The sequence below is a fragment of the Schistocerca serialis genome, chromosome 7 (genome assembly GCF_023864345.2).
Source record: "Schistocerca serialis cubense isolate TAMUIC-IGC-003099 chromosome 7, iqSchSeri2.2, whole genome shotgun sequence".
In the NCBI taxonomy this organism is placed as follows: Eukaryota; Metazoa; Arthropoda; class Insecta; order Orthoptera; family Acrididae; genus Schistocerca; species Schistocerca serialis.
The window spans coordinates 491,220,514-491,237,451 of record NC_064644.1 but is presented as its reverse complement, the minus strand read 5'-3'; the positions used below and the strand labels follow the sequence as shown (position 1 = coordinate 491,237,451).

General features: G+C 42.6%; 1 non-coding gene across 1 annotated transcript; it reads left to right on the top strand.

Annotated features, from left to right (window-relative positions):
- Window positions 1-1,623: 1,623 nt before the first annotated feature.
- On the top strand, window positions 1,624-1,697 carry Trnat-ugu (transfer RNA threonine (anticodon UGU)). Its single transcript has one exon. It is a non-coding gene; the product is annotated as a tRNA-Thr (tRNA).
- Window positions 1,698-16,938: the final 15,241 nt, after the last annotated feature.

Here is a 16,938-nt window from a genome sequence, read left to right as displayed (position 1 = left end):
AGACATTACAGTTATCTGAGTAACAAGGTGGCAAATGATTCGGTCTTCCTGGAAGAGTCTCAACCCAAACCTATACGTGAGGAGTCCTAAAACACTATATTTTGGTTTCAGAAAAAAAATTCCTGAGTGAAGTTGTTATCATTCGTTTTTACTTTATGAATATTGTAAAAGTAAACTGATAATAGCTGACTGACACAAGGAGACTAGTCTATAGCTCCAAAGTGCGTCGGCCATCGAACATACGTTAAACATGTAGTGATTAGAGACAGATTGTTGTTACCATTTTATTTATTTTTTATTTTTTTGTTACGGAGAGACTGCTTTCCCTCCAATACATGTGTTTTCGCGTCTCAAGACGGCGCCGCCTCTAAGTCGCTCAATCGCACATCTTATTTCCCTCACTTTGCACGACACAAACCTGCTCGCCAGCTACCGGCTTCATAGACCTCACAATCCCCGCCCACCGCAGAGTTACCGGCCAATCAGCGACTGGCTAATCACGTACTAGATGCGAAAGTAGCTCCCGGAAAGACTGCGAAAGGACATCAGAAAAGAAGGTGAAAAATAAAGAACCTGCGTTCGACTTGGACAGCCAATGGCGGATTGCCCATTAGCAGAGCACCCTGAGTCATGTTGTGTTGTTTTGTGTGCGGCGCGAGACTAATGAGGGCTGGTTGGGAACGCGTCAGTAACAAGTTTCGCGAGTGAGAGCGCCAGTCTAGAGAATTGATTGGACGAGCAGTGGAGTTAATATTCAACAGTCGACAGCGTGCAGTTTTTGAAGTTATAATTCCGTAGTTTTAGTAAAAAACTAGCGTTGGGCATACCAGTATGCAGATCCATCGGAAGAGGGGCAGAGCTGACCATATTAGTGACGAGAGGTGTGGATCATATCATCTACAACTTCATCAGTACTCTGAGAGCGGTTCAGTTCCTCCTTTATACACGCCAACAACTAAAAACTTATCGGCTGTCCAACGTACAACGAAAAGGTACATGTTGCGCTTAACAAGAGGGAACAGAAAAACAAAACAAAAAATGTGTAAGAAGAAAAAACGCTGCAGTTAAGGCTATAATAGTGACTTTTACGAAACTTAAGTAGAGACTTAAACGAAAATTAATTGAAACCCTCAGCTGCCGACAGGTGTTGTTGATATACCTCGATGGGGACAGCTGAAAATGTGTGCCCTGACCGAGACTCGAACCGGGATCTCCTGCTTAGATGGCAGACGTTTTATCCATCTGTGCCATCTAGGACACAGATAAATAGGGCGACTGCACGGACTTCTCTTGCACGCTTCCCGTGAGACCCACATTCCGAACTGTGCACAATCATATATTCTAGAGAAACAGCACGGTCATCCATGGTATCTGTTCTTTCGAGAGCAGTTACTATCTTCCTATATAGTTAAAGGCTACCAGGCCATTGACCTTCGTCTGTGCGAATGCGCACAGGTTGCCCGAACTCTTACGGGAATCGTCACCTTAGTTGGCGCGAGTAATGAATGGATGGGCAAATATTTATTAGGAACATTACGTATGTAGATTGTGGACAGTTGGGAATGTGGGTGTCAGGGGAAGTGTGCAAGGTATAAGTCCCTGCAGTCGCGTTGTTCATCTATGTCCTCGGTGGCTCAGATGGATAGAGCGTCTGCCCTGTAAGCAGGAGATCCCGGGTTCGAGTCCCGGTCGGGGCACACACTTTTAGCTGTCCCCATCGAGGTATATCACAACACCTATCAGCAGCGGGTTTCAATTAATCATCATTTATTCTAGAGAAGTTGGACGGTCACCAGTGGTATCTGTTCTTTCGAGAGCAGCTACTATCTTAATATACCTTAAATGGAGATTGTTGCGCTTGCAGTGATCTAAAATGATGGGTGATCAATTACGAAAGATCTGGATTCGATTTTTCGTGGTAAGAAGTGACATAGAGTGATTACATAGGCTTTCCCGGCGTAATAAGTCTTGAAAGCGTCTTCCGGTTTGCTGCCGGATTCTAAAATCAACTTGACTCGATATTTCGGCGATCCAGCTGGTCACCATTTTCAGGAGAATGATGCTTCTGCTGATGAGTCCCGCTGAGAACTGACCCCAGGCTGCAAATCGACGTCCTATATAGGCCACCGTTCAGTACACAGCGCATGCGCCGCCTATCACGGCTGCTACCCTCCAAGACAGGGAGGTGGCGCCGCCCTTAGTGAAACACTGCTGGCAACGATATATCGCACTCAGGGCCGCACCGAGGAACGTTCAGTTTTGATGAGATACAATACAGGAATCCACGTCTTGCTAAGAGGAAACCCATTGTCTCTGTTGATTAAATTATCCACCAACCTAATTTCAATCGCCTCTTTATAGACACTGTTCCAAAAACCGGAAATGTTGGCAACTACCACAGTTTCATCAAATTTCAGCAAACCCGAAGAGACTTTCAAGTGACATAGAGAACTACCTAACGAAAGATCGACTGACGACGTAAAGAACATGTAGGGCTATAGTGGAAGGGAGAAGCTGAATTTCGTAATGTGCGGAAATTGGTAGGAGACTTCTCTCCAGCGGACGACGATAAACCGCTGATGATGACGATGGATGACGCTGACAACGATGGTGATTCCTCCAAGCACGCATGAAGCGCTGTTCGAATGTCTGTTTTCTGCAGTTGCTTTTGTTAGTCCAATCTTGTCTTTGCTGCTTCTACAGGAGCCATATGTAGTGGGCCGTAAAATATTTTTAAATTCTACTATAAAAACTGCTCCTTGGGATTTATAAGAAGGTTTTTGTAAGATATGGAGCGTTTTTAAACAAGTGCCTGCGAATTAGGATTTTGCACCATTTCTATTTCACTCTTCCATCAACTGGAAAGCTTGAACTACTTGCCCCAGCTTTCTTTGTATAACCTTGCCATTTATTGTTCTTCCGCAGTTGCATCTATCCCACCAACAGTATTTCAGTCCAGATCAAGTAGATGCTTCGTAAGTTATTTCCTTATCAACCATCAGCAGTTTTATACTACACAACCCATAATTAAAATCTTTTCATTTATTTAAACTGCAGCTGAACCGGTGTGATCACTACATCTCATATCTCCACACAGCGTCGCTATCAGCTGTTCGTACGAATTGACTGACTCCAGACTGCAAGCGGCAAGGGCGCATGCATGTTTTAATGTTAGTGGGGGGGACAAAAAAATTTCCCCAAAATTTTCACATTATTTTCTCCTGTAAGTCTTTACAGTACACTTTAGTACCTTGTCAGTGTTATTAACATATAAATATAACAATTTATTTATCATTTGGACTTGCTGCTCTTACATTTTTCATGTTTGCAGTTACAATTATTGGATATGTTCTCCATCTATAATATATAACACCGTTTTTTCATGTGAGCCAAACATGTTTCAGCACCTCTGTGTAACCTCCACCTATTGGGTTATAATTCCCTGGGAAAAATCCATCCTTCCGGAGAAACATCACCCATCCCCCTCCTCCTCCTCTCTTCACCCATCTGAGATCTCGCCTCGCTGGTACAAACACGCTTTTGACAACAAATTAATTGACTGCAGAATGAGATTTTCACTCTGCAGCGGAGTGTGCGCTGATATGAAACTTCCTGGCAGATTAAAACTGTGTGCCCGACCGAGACTCGAACTCGGGACCTTTGCCTTTCGCGGGCAAGTGCTCTACCATCTGAGCTACCGAAGCACGACTCACGGCCGGTACTCACAGCTTTACTTCTGCCAGTTTAATTAATTGAATAATTAATTATATTGATCAATTAATTAAACCCTAATCCTCTGTAAACCCTCCCCCCCCCAGACCTCCCCATCCCCTTCCCCACTTGCAAATTGGCGGGAAAGAGAATAGTTGATTGGCCTTTTTGGCGGGGAATCGACTGTAGTGTATGGAATATTGTTTAAACAATTTCTGGTAAACAAGGTAATGTGTGGAATATTGTTTATTTAAACAATTTATGGGATACAAGGCAGCGTTTGGACTATATTTTGTTTATTTATTTAAAGAATTTGTTATGAAATTTTGTGCAGTGTATGAAATAATGTTTAATTAAACATTTTTAGGATGACAAAGCAGTATGAATACTTGAACTACAGCGGTGTATCTTTTATTCAATCACGCAAAGAATATCACCAACATAACTCACCGCACTTCATTACACTGTTAAAAGTGTTTTGATATTGAAGCACGCGCCGTCCACTGGCCCCCACCGCTGCAGGAGTTTGTGACAGTTGAATGGAGTGACTGTTGTATTGAAAGGGGAGGTGTCGACATTTGCATGGAGCCGAGGACATTGTAGGTAGTGGACGGGGTATTCCAGAAGTAGGATACAGCGGCCTGTCGCCGCTACCTGCGACGTATTCTGGGGAAGGCCAAAGCCCATTTCCTGCACTAAGTTCCCTGCCCCGCTCAAGTTCGTAGTGTCCGTGGCTTTACCCCAGCGCTACAGCGGACCCTTGACTGGCAAGTGGTTTTCCTTGTTTGAGTAGTGAGATAATGAAGTTCACCAAGACTACCAAAGGGAAGCCTTTATTAATTTACGACGGTCGTTGTAGTGTAGTGGGTTACGCACTACTGGCCATTAAAATTGCTACACCAAGAAGAAATGCAGATGATAAACGGGTATTCATTGGACAAATATATTATTCTGGAACTGACATGTGGTTACATTTTCACGCAATTTGGGTGCATAGATCCTGAGAAACCGGTACCCAGAACAACCACCTCTGGCCGTAATAACGGCCTTGATACACCTGGGCATTGAGTCAAATAGAGCTTGGATGGTGTATACAGGTACAGCTGCCCATGCAGCTTCAACACGATACCATAGTTCATCAAGAGTAGTGACTGGCGTATTGTGACGAGCCAGTTGCTCGGCCACCACTAACCAGACCTTTTCAGTTGGTGAGAGACCTGCAGAATGTGCTGACCAGGGCAGCAGTCCAACATTTTCTGTATCCAGAAAGGCCCGTACAGGACCTGCAACATCCGGTCGTGCATTATCCTGCTGAAATGTAGGGTTTTGCAGGGATCGAATGAAGGGTAGACCCACGGGTCGAAACACATCTGAAACGTAACGTCCACTGTTCAAAGTGCTGTCAATGCGAACAAGAGGTGACCGAGACGTGTAACCAATGGCACCCCTTACCATCACGCAGGGTGATATGCCAGTATGGCGATGACGAATAAACGCTTCCAATGTGCGTTCACCGCGATGTCGCCAAACACTGATGCGACCATCATGATGCCGTACACAGAACCTGTATTCATCCGAAAAGATGACGTTTTGCCATTCGTGCACCCAGGTTCGTCGTTGAGTACACCATCGCAGGCGCTCCTATCTGTGATGCAGCGTCAAGGGTAAATGCAGCCATGGTCTCCGAGCTGATAGTCCATTCTGCTGCAAACGTCGTCGAACTGTTCGTGCAGATGGTTGTTGTCTTGCAAACGTCCCCATCTGTTGACTCAGGGATCGAGACGTGCCTGCACGATCCGTTACAGCCGTGCGGATAAGATGCCTGTCATCTCGACTGCTAGTGATACGAGGCCGTTGGTATCCAGCACGGCGTTCCGTATTACCCTCCTGAACCCACCGATTCCATATTCTGCTAACAGTCATTGGATCTCGACCAACGCGAGCAGCAATGTCGCTATACGATAAACCGCAATCGCGATGGGCTACAATCGGAAACGTGATGGTACGCATTTCTCCTCCTTACACGAGGTATCGCAAGAACGTTTCACCAGGCAACGCCGGTCAACTGCTATTTGTGTATGGGAAATCGGTTGGAAACTTTCCTCATGTCAGCACGTTGTAGGTGTCGCCACCGGCGCCAAACTTGTGTGAATGCTCTGAAAAGCTAATCATTTGCACATCACAGCATCTTCTTCCTGTCGGTTAAATTTCGCGTTTGTAGCACTTCATCTTCGTGGTGTAGCAATTTTTATGGCCAGTAGTGTAATAACAAACAACAAGTGACTTACTGGCGTTGTGTAAACATTGGAAACAGTAAATGCAAAGGAACATTATCCACAAAAAGTAACACAGTTTAGAGGAAGGTAGCCAGTTTGTATTCCCGATGAAGCAGCATATGAAGTGTTAAAACATTTTGTCAGTGCAAAGAAGAGGATAAAAGTAGCAGACGCTAGACTTTCATCACTTAACGTTGAAGTAGGGCGTCTCTTCCCTCGAGGTAGTACCATCTCATTAGGCGAAAATATATGGGAACTACAAAAGATCGCACCCATTCTGGATGAATATTCTTGGAAGAATATAATTTACTGAAGAATGACGGTAGCAATTGTTTACTTGCAGTTATTAGCAAGAGACCGAATGACAGAATACTGGTGTTGCCAGCGAAAAGGGAAATGCATGTTTCTTCTTCTTCTTTCGTTTCACCCTCTTTGGGGTACGCTGGATCAATCATTTCTTTGTGCGTTGTTCTTTTCCTAGGGCTCAGTATTTCTTCATTCTTTCTGACATTTTCCTCTCTTCTTTCTAGGTGAAGGGTTTGGACTTTTGTGTAGATTTGTCATGGAACCTTATGTTTTCATCTTTAGTAATTAATTTAGCTGTTTGATCGATAAGCGAATTTTCTGAAATCTTTAATTCTACTAGATCTTTCTCAGTTTCTTTAAACCAATTGGGTTTCGTTTTGCGGTTACGAAAGAAGTCAAAGATTTGTTTGGTTAATCCGTTGGAATTCATTCTGAGAAGATGACCAAAAAATGTATCCTCATTTTTCGCATAGTATCTGAAAGTTTTTCAGTGTTCTTGTAGAGAATTTCATTCTTGATGTATATAATCTTATTCTCTTGAAATTTTGGTCCTATGATTTTTCTTAAAATTTTTCTTTTAGAGAGTTTCATTTTTGATGTATATAATCTTATTGTCTTTAAATTTTGGTCCTACGATTTTTCATAAAATTTTTCGTTCCTTTAGCTCAAGTTTCTCCATTTGGCCTTTGAAATTCATGTTTAGTGTTTCTGCTGCATACAGTGATTCTGGCTTAATCACTGTCTTGTAATGTGTAATTTTGGACCCCCATGAAAGGGATTTTTTGTTTTATGTATTTTTTGTTAGTTGGAAGGCCAATTCAAGTTTATTTTTTCTGGATTCCATTGCTTTGCCTTCCTCGGAATTCCAACTAATCCCTTCTCCGAGATATTTGGATTCTTTTACTATTTCAGTCTTTTGTTCTTGAACTTAGGTATTTACATGAGTGCTTGATGTTTGTCAATATCTTAGTTTTTTTCAAAGAAGATGTGAAGACCAATTTTGGCTGCTTGTTTCTTTAGTTCAATGATTTGCTCCGGTGCTTCGTCCATTGTTTCAGCAAACAGGGCCATATCATCTGCAAAAGCAATGCAATTTACTTTAAGGTTCGTCTTTTTGCAACCCAGTCTTATACCACTCTTAATATTTGTGTTCCATTCTCTGACTACTTTCTCAAACAGCGAATCATTTTCTGTGGGTGGAACGTTCCAGAGTTTGAGCAAGCAGTTTGCATGATTGTTTGTGCTCCACGCCAACCTTAATAGTTCTTTTTGTTTACGCTTTGTGGCCGAATAAAAACTGAGAATCGCTGTTTTTAGAGCTATTAAAACAATATCCCTGGACGGAACCCTGTATCCTTGATGATGGCTTTCGAAACTGCCATCGTCCAATCTGGTAACAGTTTCTTTCCTGGAACAGATGTTACTATTTGCTATTATCTTTTTAATCAGTGTTTGTGGAAGAAACTTCACTGTTGCGGTTTCTTTCCAGTCTATAAGGAAAACGAGGAAATACGCTGTCACATAAGAATGTGTTCTGCTCTAGCACATCTTTCCTTGGAAATGTTGGCTGATGGTCGGCCGTGTACTCAGGAGAGAAAGCTGTAGTTAGGAGAGCACGCCTGGGAACCAAAAGCTTCAGTACTTTATGGCTATTTAGAGAACTATTGGTTCGATAACTAACACATGCCAAGACAGATGTGGAATTGCAGTCGAAGGTGCCACGGCATTAATAAGGTCTCTAAAGGATGGAACCGAAGAATAAATATGTTAATATCAAAAGTTCATCCGAATGTTTGCTAACGAGTGAAAAGACTTCGAGAAGATGTAGAGTACCATGGACACTAGTTTGACAGACTGATTTTAAACTCTTATGGGAAAAGACCCCCCCATGAACCATGGACCTTGCCGTTGGTGGGGAGGCTTGCGTGCCTCAGCGATACAGATAGCCGTACCGTAGGTGCAACCACAACGGAGGGTTATCTGTTGAGAGGCCAGACAAACGTGTGGTTCCTGAAGAGGGGCAGCAGCCTTTTCAGTAGTTGCAAGGGCAACAGTCTGGATGATTGACTGATCTGGCCTTGTAACAATAACCAAAACGGCCTTGCTGTGCTGGTACTGCGAACGGCTGAAAGCAAGGGGAAACTACAGCCGTAATTTTTCCCGAGGGCATGCAGCTTTACTGTATGATTACATGATGATGGCGTCCTCTTGGGTAAAATATTCCGGAGGTAAAATAGTCCCCCATTCGGATCTCCGGGCGGGGACTACTCAAGAGGATGTCGTTATCAGGAGAAAGAAAACTGGCGTTCTACGGATCGGAGCGTGGAATGTCAGATCCCTTAATCGGGCAGGTAGGTTAGAAAATTTAAAAAGGGAAATGGATAGGTTGAAGTTAGATATAGTGGGAATTAGGGAAGTTCGGTGGCAGGAGGAACAAGACTTCTGGTCAGGTGACTACAGGGTTATAAACACAAAATCAAATAGGGGTAATGCAGGAGTAGGTTTAATAATGAATAGGAAAATAGGAATGCGGGTAAGCTACTACAAACAGCATAGTGAACGCATTATTGTGGCCAAGATAGATACGAAGCCCACACCTACTACAGTAGTACAAGTTTATATGCCAACTAGCTCTGCAGATGACGAAGAAATTGAAGGAATGTATGATGAAATAAAAGAAATTATTCAGATTGTGAAGGGAGACGAAAATTTCATAGTCATGGGTGACTGGAATTCGAGTGTAGGAAAAGGGAGAGAAGGAAACATAGTAGGTGAATATGGATTGGGGGACAGAAATGAAAGAGGAAGCCGCCTGGTAGAATTTTGCACAGAGCATAACTTAATCATAACTAACACTTGGTTTAAGAATCATGAAAGAAGGTTGTATACATGGAAGAACCCTGGAGATACTAAAAGGTATCAGATAGATTATATAATGGTAAGACAGAGATTTAGGAACCAAGTTTTAAATTGTAAGACATTTCCAGGGGCAGATGTGGACTCTGACCACAATCTATTGGTTATGACCTGTAGATTAAAACTGAAGAAACTGCAAAAAGGTGGGAATTTAAGGAGATGGGACCTGGATAAACTGAAAGAACCGGAGGTTGTACAGAGATTCAGGGAGAGCATAAGGGAGCAATTGACAGGAATGGGGGAAATAAATACAGTAGAAGAAGAATGGGTAGCTTTGAGGGATGAAGTAGTGAAGGCAGCAGAGGATCAAGTAGGTAAAAAGACGAGGGCTAGTAGAAATCCTTGGGTAACAGAAGAAATATTGAATTTAATTGATGAAAGGAGAAAATATAAAAATGCAGTAAGTGAAACAGGCAAAAAGGAATACAAACGTCTCAAAAATGAGATCGACAGGAAGTGCAAAATGGCTAAGCAGGGATGGCTAGAGGACAAATGTAAGGATGTAGAGGCCTATCTCACTAGGGGTAAGATAGATACCGCCTACAGGAAAATTAAAGAGACCTTTGGAGATCAGAGAACGACTTGTATGAATATCAAGAGCTCAGATGGAAACCCAGTTCTAAGCAAAGAAGGGAAAGCAGAAAGGTGGAAGGAGTATATAGAGGGTCTATACAAGGGCGATGTACTTGAGGACAATATTATGGAAATGGAAGAGGATGTAGATGAAGATGAAATGGGAGATACGATACTGCGTGAAGAGTTTGACAGAGCACTGAAAGACCTGAGTCGAAACAAGGCCCCCGGAGTAGACAATATTCCATTGGAACTACTGACGGCCGTGGGAGAGCCAGTCCTGACAAAACTCTACCATCTGGTGAGCAAGATGTATGAAACAGGCGAAATACCCTCAGACTTCAAGAAGAATATAATAATTCCAATCCCGAAGAAAGCAGGTGTTGACAGATGTGAAAATTACCGAACTATCAGCTTAATAAGTCACAGCTGCAAAATACTAACACGAATTCTTTACAGACGAATGGAAAAACTAGTAGAAGCCAACCTCGGGGAAGATCAGTTTGGATTCCGTAGAAACACTGGAACACGTGAGGCAATACTGACCTTACGACTTATCTTAGAAGAAAGATTAAGGAAAGGCAAACCTACGTTTCTAGATTTTGTAGACTTAGAGAAAGCTTTTGACAATGTTGACTGGAATACTCTCTTTCAAATTCTAAAGGTGGCAGGGGTAAAATACAGGGAGCGAAAGGCTATTTACAATTTGTACAGAAACCAGATGGCAGTTATAAGAGTCGAGGGACATGAAAGGGAAGCAGTGGTTGGGAAGGGAGTAAGACAGGGTTGTAGCCTCTCCCCGATGTTGTTCAATCTGTATATTGAGCAAGCAGTAAAGGAAACAAAAGAAAAATTCGGGGTAGGTATTAAAATTCATGGAGAAGAAATAAAAACTTTGAGGTTCGCCGATGACATTGTAATTCTGTCAGAGACTGCAAAGGACTTGGAAGAGCAGTTGAATGGAATGGACAGTGTCTTGAAAGGAGGATATAAGATGAACATCAATAAAAGAAAAACAAGGATAATGGAATGTAGTCTAATTAAGTCGGGTGATGCTGAGGGAATTAGATTAGGAAATGAGGCACTTAAAGTAGTAAAGGAGTTTTGCTATTTGGGGAGCAAAATAACTGATGATGGTCGAAGTAGAGAGGATATAAAATGTAGGCTGGCAATGGCAAGGAAAGCGTTTCTGAAGAAGAGAAATTTGTTAACATCCAGTATTGATTTAAGTGTGAGGAAGTCATTTCTGAAAGTATTCGTATGGAGTGTAGCCATGTATGGAAGTGAAACATGGACGATAAATAGTTTGGACAAGAAGAGAATAGAAGCTTTCGAAATGTGGTGCTACAGAAGAATGCTGAAGATTAGATGGGTAGATCACATAACTAATGAGGAAGTATTGAATAGGATTGGGGAGAAGAGAAGTTTGTGGCACAACTTGACCAGAAGAAGGGATCGGTTGGTAGGACATGTTCTGAGGCATCAAGGGATCACCAACTTAGTATTGGAGGGCAGCGTGGAGGGTAAAAATCGTAGAGGGAGACCAAGAGATGAATACACTAAGCAGATTCAGAAGGATGTAGGTTGCAGTAGGTACTGGGAGATGAAAAAGCTTGCACAGGATAGAGTAGCATGGAGAGCTGCATCAAACCAGTCTCAGGACTGAAGACCACAACAACAACAACATGGGAAAAGAGGTAAAAAGTCAGCGATGAAGACTGACGAAACAGATGAATAAGCTTTAAAATAACTTCGAACTGATGGGATCTTAAAATCATTTCTCACTAGTGTGCCAAAAATGGTCCAAATGGCTCTGAGCACTATGGGAGCACTGAGGTCATCAGTCCCCTAGAACTTAGAACTACTTAAACCTAACTAACCTAAGGACATCACACGCAACCATGCCCGAGGCAGGATTCGAACCTGCGGCCGTAGTGGTCGCGCGGTTCCAGACAGAAGCGCCTAAACCGCTCGACCACACCGGCCGGCCCTCACTAGTGTGGCCTATGCACTGTTACAATGACGACTGAAACGTCAGAATCATTGAAAAATTGGTGAATATTGGAAATCAGTTACATGTAATCATTGGCAAACTTGTAAATATTGTAAATGGATTTAATGGGGGCGGGCGGGGTTGGCGGTTAAAAGAGACTATCTTTGATGGTGCTTCCTGGAAACGACACAGAGTGGGATAAATGTCATTCGAAATTTGTAGAATATTCTCTAATGAAGACTGACAAGACTATCTCAAAGAGTAATGCTTTACTAGGAAATAATCGGCGCATTCACAATGAGAGGATCTTACAATCGCCTATCTGGACAGACACCAAATACAAAATTTTTGGAGCGGAAACCCAGGCAAATGACAAGCAGCTAAATCGACACATTCTCCCTCCGTTAGAAGACGAGCAAACCAGCATGAAACTGTTAAAGACAAAATAAATTATTTTAATAAGTGACTGCTTGCAGTTTTCCAACCTTTCAACATATGTTAAAACTACAGTAACACATGACTACAGCATACCTGTTGAGGATGTGACTAGGCGAGAAAAACCGACACGCCCGTTCGTCGCCTTGGTTGTGAGCGCTTGCGGTAAAATGGAACATTCAGCCGTCGTTACGCAGCGCATGGCAATGGTCCAAATGGCTCTGAGCACTATGGGACTTAACATCTATAGTCATCAGTTCCCTAGAACTGAGAACTACTTAAACCTAACTAACCTAAGGACAGCACGCAACACCCAGCCATCACGAGGCAGAGAAAATCCCTGACCCCGCCGGGAATCGAACCCGGGAACCCGGGCGTGGGAAGCGAGAACGCTACCGCACGACCACGAGATGCGGGCACGCAGCGCATCACGACCGACTGGTAGCGCAGGAGAAGTGCAAACAAAATGCTCTCCTCAGAGGAATAACTATAATTAGGTTCGGCATAGCCTTAGGTACAAACATACAGTTTATACCGCGCAATGCTAAAGATAAGACTCCACCCAAAAATTTAACTTTTCTCGTACTTTGCTGATAGCAACCAAATCTTAAGATCGTATTTGTTATGTAAAGATGTAGCAATAACCAAGTTTAGAAGTTCATAGCTTCATTGGTTATCGACGTTTGAATTTTTAATGTGATTTTTTATGGTATTCTTGAAAACCAACTTTTTGTACTCACAAACACAATCTTCACATGCCGTATTTTATAGTACACTTACAAAACACAATTTCAATGGTTCTGTGCATTCATTTTATGAGAAATATTAATAATCTGTTTTTTGTGTTTATTTCCAATTTCAGCCTTAAATTTTCTTTAATTATCGACGCATAAATCTGATGATAGAATAAAAGAATTACATTTTCGAATATATTGGTACATAGAAGTATGTGAACTCATGAAGACTACTTCCTAGAAAAATTTCATTCTGGTTGTTTAATAATTATGATAAAAACAAACTTATGGTAAAATGGATTTCAACATTTCATCAAAAAATGAATGCTACTACAAGACAAATACCCATTAAGATTTAGGAGCACCATACGTTTTCCCTTCCTGCTTATATGAGGCTCCTTCTTGTAGTGTCAAGATCAGGGTAGCTTCTTTCTTGAATTTTTTGAATAAAAATTTACTCACGTTCTTCCTGAGGAGGTGCAGTGGTAGAGTTATCTTATTGTAAGCCACTGCCTATTTCCTTGAAGGTTGTTGGTTGTACTGAACACGACTTCAGTGTATTCCACAAATTTATATTTACACAGTTAAAGTAATTGATTTCTAACAACAGGGTGCCAATTGTTTTGCTTCAGTTTTCCTGGTAATCTTGCAACTTGTTTTTCCCAGCTTAAACTTTTGCCAAGGTGGCAGTATAGATGGTTGTGTCTTATGGTGACAGAAAAGTTTATCTTTGGAATCTTTGCGTGTGTCATAGCTCATTACGGAGTCAGTATTTCAAACATTTCTTAGATGTACTTTTAATTCTAATACAGCCAAGCCACTTTGGGATCTAACAATAAACACTCTAACGATTTGAAATAGCCATTAAATTTCTTTGAAAAAAGTGAAGTTTTAGGGTGAAGTCTCCCCTTAAAATGGAGACTACCTGTTTTTAAAGGGATGAAAAGTATCTTGATGGTCGGTTTAGGAAGATCAAGGTGCATCAACATCTAAGTATCAGTGTAAGCTGCCTAGTCTAAATGTTTATTGTGTGCGATGGTGTCTTGATGTGCTTAGTTTTCTATTAATGTGCTTCAAAACTTTATACATAACGAACACATTGAATTTACATCAAAATTACAATAGATTTCCATTCAAAAGATTGCGGACGCTTAGAAGACAAACAGCGAGAAGCTGAAACTCAACTCTTAAGTAATATGACTGAAGGAAATATTCATCATACACGAACAGAGAAACAAACGCCTCAATAATATTCCCAACATTTTCACTGTGGAAATATGCTTTTGTTTTCAGAAGGAACATTCAACGAATAAATCTACAGTTAGATCAATTCACCGTACTACTTTTCAGGTTGCAAAAGGTTGCGCTGTTTCACTGATTTTCGGGTTATGTTGAGAGTGTGTGGCCGGCCGCGGTGGCCGTGCGGTTCTAGGCGCTGCAGTCCGGAACCGCGGGACTGCTACGGTCGCAGGTTCGAATCCTGCCTCGGGCATGGATGTGTGTGTTGTCCTTAGGTTAGTTAGGTTTAAGTAGTTCTAAGTTCTAGGGGACTGATGACCTAAGATGTTAAGTCCTATAGTGCTCAGAGCCATTTTTGAGAGTGTGGAAACTCTGCTACAGCTCCAAGCTATACACCTACAGCGGGACATTTGTATGCTTAGTTTCATAGCAATATGAGTCTTCCAGATCCAGAATGAGATTTTCACTCTGCAGCAGAGTGTGCGCTGATATGAAACTTCCTGGCAGATTAAAACTGTGTGCCCGACCGAGACTCGAACTCGGGACCTTTGCCTTTCGCGGGCAAGTGCTCTACCAACTGAGCTACCGAAGCACGACTTACGCCCGGTACTCACAGCTTTACTTCTGCCAGTATCTCGTCTCCTACCTTCCAAACTTTACAGAAGCTCTCCTGCGAACCTTGCAGAACTAGCACTCATGAAAGAAAGGATATAGCGGAGACATGGCTTAGCCACAGCCTGGAGGATGTTTCCAGAATGAGATTTTCACTCTGCAGCGGAGTGTGCTCTGATATGAAACTTCCTGGCAGATTAAAACTCTGTGCCCGACCGAGACTCGAACTCGGGACCTTTGCATTTCGCGGGCAAGTGCTCTACCAACTGAGCTACCGAAGCACGACTCACGCCCGGTACTCACAGCTTTACTTCTGCCAGTACCTCGTCTCCTACCTTCCAAACTTTACAGAAGCTCTCCTGCGAACCTTGCAGAACTAGCACTCCTGAAAGAAAGGATATAGCGGAGACATGGCTTAGCCGCTATATCCTTTCTTTCAGGAGTGCTAGTTCTGCAAGGTTCGCAGGAGTTTGGAAGGTAGGAGACGAGATACTGGCAGAAGTAAAGCTGTGAGTACCGGGCGTGAGTCGTGCTTCGGTAGCTCAGTTGGTAGAGCACTTGCCTGCGAAAGGCAAAGGTCCCGAGTTCGAGTCTCAGTTGGGCACACAGTTTTAATCTGCCACTAAGTTTCAGTCTTCCAGATTTCTGTTTACCCAAAGTAAATTTTCGCGACTTTACAAGTTTCTATCTACGATTATGTCGATGTTTAGAATTATACATACATGCTGCTTTCTTACTCAATAAAGAGAACGAAGTCCACTCACAGAAGCTCACTCAAAGACTTCAACTTAAGAGATACCAAAAGCAGTAACAGACATTGATCCAATAGCTAAGAGCAAAATAAGTAACATTCACTGACATTCTGCGTTTTTGTCTTTAACATTTAAATAAAGATGCAAAAAAATATAAATTTGTCGATTTAAATTGTGTCCTAAAGTGGTATTCATCATAAGGCTGCAACAATCATAAGAAATATGTTTCTTACTTAGATGCCCCCAGTTCTTTTCATCATCAAGATATTAAAAAGAGACGTTGAATTTCACTGTCAGTTCTCATTAATGTAACAGCCTTAAAAGTAAATTCACCACGAAACCCGTTAATGAGCCACACTCAAGCGATACGTGGTTGCTCATTGCAGTGGTGTGAGTGTGACTCTGTTTTCACGAGAAGCTGTGGTGAACTGCTAGACTTCTTAGCATGGCTGTACCGGTAAAAAGCCAGTTAGCACGGCAAGAGTCCCAGGCTCCGTGCAAGCGTCACTTCATGCAAATGTCACGCCATGCAAGCGTACCAACTCCCCACAGCAGCAGCAGCTGGACGGTGCTAATCCCACAAAAATACGTCGTCAGGTGGTGGCAGCCCTGTGATAGTGATACCTAGGAAACCACCTCCGCTCTCTCTCATGTGACCACGTCGCATAGCGTGCCATTGCCAGGCCTGTGCGTGGCGTCAGTTGCGGTCAGACCGAACTTCAAACAAAGCAGCGTTTACCAGGTGAACCCACAGCTGTGGATGTCTTGCAAATGTTCCCCCACTCTATCAAATTTATTGACTAATTAAATCAATACCCTCTGTGTGCCAGAACCTTTCTTTGCATCTTATTGATGGATACTAGGATTGGAATATTTGATGGAATTTGATCCTGCAATCACCCGGTTTCCAACCTGTATTGGACGTTTTCCCCTAGCCTTCTATCAGTGTATAGTGGCACAGTTAGGTCATTTGATAGGAAGCCCATTACACTGGAGGTAGCTCAAAATTTCAAATTTCAGCTACTATGTCCTACTGCTTGCTGCGTTCTTAAACAATCTGTGGAGGGGCTGCACTGGTGTGTGTCCTCGCAGTACCACGATCGGAAGCAATAAAGTGACCACTCGAGAATTTGATGTTGCGATGGGTTTTTTAAAGCACTATAGAATCCGTAAGTTGATTCTCTCGGCTCACCAGGGTGGAGAACGAACAGGTGGAAGAGGAAGTGGAAGAGGAGGAGGACGACGTCGAGGGGGACGAAGGGCCTACTGCGCGAAGAGATAGAGACAACAACAGCAAATACCCCTGCAAGTCAGGGTCCACTGCAATGAGTTGAGAAAGCACTGAACATGACACAAACGATGATCCAAACCGTAGTATTAGTAGTAGTAGT